The 5,039-nt window shown below is 48.0% G+C and overlaps 1 pseudogene; it reads left to right on the top strand.

Moving 5' to 3' along the window:
* The first annotated feature begins 3,650 nt into the window (after nt 1-3,650).
* On the top strand, nt 3,651-4,265 carry LOC100962578 (annotated as a pseudogene).
* The last annotated feature ends 774 nt before the right edge of the window (nt 4,266-5,039 follow it).

Raw genomic sequence — 5,039 nt, 5'->3', positions numbered from 1 at the left:
CAATGCCTGGCTATTTTTTTGTTGTTGTTGCAGTTGTCAGGGTTGTTTTAGCTGGCCCAGGCCGGGTTTGAACCCAGTAACCTCGGTGTATATGTCCGGCACCCTACCCACTGAGCTACAGGCACAGCCTCAAAGGACCTTTTTAAAAGTCTGTTAGCTATTTTTATTTTCTCCTTGGTGGATTATTGGTTAATGTCCTTTTCCTACATAAATATCAGGATCTTCATTTTTATCAATTTGTAGAAATGTTATATATATTAAGGATATTAATTCTTTGTCAGCAGTGTGAAATTTCAAAAATACATATAGAAGGGGTAAGAACAGTCCTACTGTTCGTCACTGGGGTACTGAGTCATGTTTATGGGCTGATCATTTATGAACTTCAAATAGCTTTTAAATCTGCGTGAATGGCAGGACCACCATTTCCTTTGGTTATTTTCTTGTTTTGTTTTTTGCCATCTGCCTATACGTCCTTTCCCATCCACTAACAGACCTAAAGATAAAACTTCTGTTCGTTACTTGTAGGGTAGCAGAAGTGGATACCGTTGGTGACACTTTTTCCCAACCAGCAGATGTGAGCATTGCTGATAAAACTCTGTGGCCCTCTTCCACACAGAATTTCCTTGGGCCAAATAAGAGTACCCTCACCAGAAAGGTTCCACCCCTTTCTCCCCTCCACTTCACCTGTCCACAGCCCTCACTCCATGACTGGTTGACATCTGGGTATAAAATGCTCGCCCCCTTGCCCTAGGTGAGACCAACTCCGACTCCGCAGTCTGTGCTCCAGAGTTTCACAGGAGCAGACCACCCCCTTACTTAGCATTTATCCCCTGCCTTGTGCTCCTCTCCTGTCTCCCCTTCTCCTGGGAGACTTCTCCCAGTGACTATCTTTGACAGCAATTCCTATCTCAGCCTCTGCTTGGAGGGAACCCAACCTAAGGCAGTGGCATTTCCAAGAATTAATATTTCTGTTTACAGCCTTCCTCCTCCAACCATTCTGAGTCAGCTTCTACCTGGCCACATTCAGCATGTAACCACTTGCTTTTCTTGGTCAAGTGAATCGAGGGATGAATTATTTCAGCAGCTTGTCCAAGGTCACCGGGGCGTTGGTTAATATTTACTGGGACTCCTGAGGCAAAGCAACCTGAATGTCAACTTTCAGCCAATGGTAGTTGAAACTATTTCTTGGCATCTGGCCCTGATAACTGAAATCTCAGATCTTGCTCCCCAGGGTTGAGCAGAAAATGATTCACAGTGGCTCAGAAGCTACAGAATAGAAGGCTCCAAAAGGGCCCAGAGGGTTGGATATGCTGGTTTGCACAATCATTTATGGTTACAGCTGGAGAACGCCGTAGAGATTACGTGGTCTTACAGATGGGGAGACTGAGGCCTGGAGAGGTAAAAATTACTCATTCAAGGCCAAGCAGTACAGTAGTAAAGCCACTGCAGGCTATTCTGGCTCAGGAGAAAATATGGGTCTACCCATAATTTCCTTTGCTTTTAATTCCCCTGTTATCTGGCAATCCAGCAACCCCCTCTCTGGCCCCACCTCCTTGCCCAAGCTCAGCACAGTGGCTGGTTGGCCTGAGAGAGATTCTCCTTCCTCTCCTCCAACCCGGCACTCCTGCTTCACCAGCCTCAGCTGGTCTTCTTTCTCCTGCACCCAGTTCAGCAACTGCTGGAGAAATTGGCGCAGGGCAGACTGGTTCATGGCCACCCCCAGCCCCTGACCCAGACCCAGGCTCTGACAGCCGTTTGCTCACTCCAGGCTGGCTCTCCTCCCATCTCCATCACTGGCCGCCCCAGAACACACTCTCACTCTGAACAACTTCCTTAAGGAAACAGAGGCAACAGCATCTGTAGCCCCTAACTTTTTCTCCTGCTGCGAGAGTATTTATATCTCTACCCAGATACTGCATCTTTCTTCTGGCCTTTGAACTGTCACCCCATAAACGTCTGCTCCCTAGGACCCAGCTCCTTCAAGTATAACCTCTGCTCTCCGGTGTTCAGCCCTATTGTTTCATCTCTACCATAGATGAGCCTGTGAACTTGCTCAAGTTCCTTAAACCAAACCGAACAAATCTCCCTGACCCTGCCTGGCCCCCCAGCCAACATCCCCTGTGTCTCTTTCCCTTCTTGAGAAGGTTGCCAGCATGCCCACTTCCTCCGCCTTCTCTGCCCTCATTCCTCAGCCCGTGCAGCCGGGCCTCTGCCTTCACCTCTCCCTGTGACAGCCCCGGCCACGGCTGTCAAAGTTCCCTAAGTGTCGACTCCCCTGGCTGTTTTTCAGGGCTCATCTACGCTCCTATTGCACTTAGCTCTGCGACACTCCTGACTCCAGGGTGACCAGCCCCCACCCCTCCAATTTGCCAGGGGCTGGCAGGGTTCACGGGTCAGGGAACTTTCAGCACTCAAACTGGGGCAGCCCTGGCAAACCAGGGTGGTTGGTCACCCTTAACTGGCTTGGCGAAATTCTACCTCCAATCTCTCTGGGTCATCTTCTGTCTCTGAAAGCATTCCTTCTCAGTTGCTGGCATATATTCATTTTTATTTTTATTTTTAATCATTATTATTATATCCCAGCAGGTATTTCTTCAAAAGTTGATGCTCAGTACAATGTTCTTTCCTTGGGGGTCATCCTTGGGCAATCTCATCTATTCTCAACTCTTGTAAACTGATAACTTCCAGTTCTATACCTCCCTCTTAAATCTTTTATAAACTCTGCAAAAGCCTATATTGCATGTCAATATGGAAAATGAAATGCAACCAGTTCTCCACAGAAGCCCTCATCCACCTGCCTTTCTTGGTTACTGGTGTGAACGGCAGTACCAGTTGTGGTGATGCTGATGGATGTCCTGACATCCCAGATATGATGGCTCTTGCCCACCCAGCATCCACCCCCCTCGTCTGCTAATAAGAGCACTTGATGTCCTTTGGGGGACACATCTGTCTCTAATATTCCGTTCACTGTGCTTTGTGTGGGCAAGGCCAGCTAGACTCTTAGGTGAAGGAATAGGAGGATATGACCCAGGGGTGCGGGTCCATCCTGATACTGTCCATTACTTCCTACACCTGAATGCTTCCAGAGCCACCCATGTCGGTACGCTCTGAGCTCTCACTAACGAGCTTGTCCTTAGACTCTGAGAGCTAGGCTACTTGTTTCCACTAACTTGACTTTCTGTTGAGATTAGCCAGAGTTGTTTCTCTCTCACTGATAACCGGAGAACAGTAACCGAGTCTGCTGAGGCATCCTCCTCCTGTCCCTCCCTCCGTGTGTCACAACCGCCCCACTGAAGAGTCCGCAGACTTTCGGCCACGATTCCTCTAGACTCTAAGCCCTCTTACGCCTCTCTGTTCTACCACTTACTTCCAGCCTCCTCATCTCTTGCCTGAACTATACCAATTAGTCACCTTTTCAAAGCACTGAACGATTATTCTTTCCAAATACTTCAAAAGAGATTTCGTGGGAAACAGGAAAGCTGCAGGCCACTGCAGACCACTCTGGGGTAAATAAAAAGAGGGAGGGAAGTTTCTCAAGTCGCGGCAGCAGGGCGTCAGGCAGGTGCGAGGGCCCGGGCTGCGCTGGGCTTCAAGGAGCTGCAACAAGCCCCACTTCCCTTTTTATTTTTGTTTTTTGTTTTTTTCAAAATATGGCAAAGGTTCAGATGCACAATGTAGTGGTTCTAGATAACCCTTCTCCTTTCTACAACCCATTCCAGTTTGAGATCACCTTCAAGTGCACTGAGGACCTGTCTGAGGACTCAGAGTGGAAGATTATCTTACGTGGGCTCTGCAGACAGTGGAGAATATGGTCAAGGTTTAGACTCCATGTTAGGGGCCCTGTTCCTGCAGGAAGGCACATGTTTGTACTTCAGGCTGATGCCCCCGATCCAGGACTCCGTACAGAAGCAGGTGCCGCAGGTATAACAGTTGTACTAATTTCCTGCACCTATCAGGGTCAAGAATTTATTAGATTTGGCTGTTGCGTAAATAATGAACACACTGAGACAGAATTAAGAGAAAATCCACCGGTAAAGCCAGACTTTTCTAAGTTTCAGAGGAACACTTTGCCATCTAATCCCAGGGTCATAAGATTCCACATTCATTGGGAAGATAACACAGGACAACTGGAAGACTCAGAGAGCAGTGGTCCCAACCCACAGTCACGTCTCTCAACAGATGAGTTACCTTCAGCTCCAAAGGGGTGGTCCACGCCAGAAAACTCACTAAATGTCTCGCAAGGATCCCACATGGACTGCATGTGACCACCTGCCATCCCTTTAGTTAAAATTAAATTATTAAAAACTTGCAGTAGTATTACCCTGAAATTCTGTAGGGACAGTCAAGACACAATGTGAAGTATTTGTTTAAAAACATACTATAGAAAGTTTGTAATAAAACCAGTATTTGAACAAATTGTGGACTATAAATGGAATTATTACTATCAATTTTTTTTTTGGCAGTTTTTGGCCGGGGCTGGGTTTGAACCTGCCACCTCTAGTATATGGGGGCAATGCCTTACTCCTTTGAGCCACAGACGCCACCCTGGAATTATTTTTAAGTAAATATATATATATAGAGAGAGAGAGAGAGAGACTTTGTGAACCCCTTTTTACTGCCAAGGAAATGGAAGCTCAGACATGCTGAGCTGCCCAAGGAAACAATGGGCAAGCCAGAACTCGGATGCTCCCAGGTGGTTTCCAGGGGCTCCTTCCTCCCCACACTCATCTCCAGAGCAGTTTATTTAAAACATAAGTCTGACTAATCGCACCCTTGCTTAAAAGCCCCTCTGGGGCACTGCTGGCCCGAGGATATCAGCCAAGGTTCTGGGTGTGGCCCTTCCTCCCCAGCCCAGGGGCTCCCTCCCTGCCTTGGGGTTGCTCTGCTGGTCACACTGACTTGCTCATCATTCCCGGTACACAGGAGGCTCCTGCCTGCCTCACCATCTCTGTCCATACAGGTCCCTTACTCTGGAAGATCTTCCCCTTCCTGCCTACCCTCTGCCCTCAAGACTTGGTCAGCTGCTCTCTCCTCCAGGA

Source organism: Otolemur garnettii, unplaced genomic scaffold, assembly GCF_000181295.1.
Source record: "Otolemur garnettii isolate 467f Iridium unplaced genomic scaffold, OtoGar3 scaffold00066, whole genome shotgun sequence".
In the NCBI taxonomy this organism is placed as follows: domain Eukaryota; kingdom Metazoa; phylum Chordata; class Mammalia; order Primates; family Galagidae; genus Otolemur; species Otolemur garnettii.
Note: the sequence above shows the minus strand (reverse complement) of the source record. Positions and strands in the feature narration are given on the sequence as shown.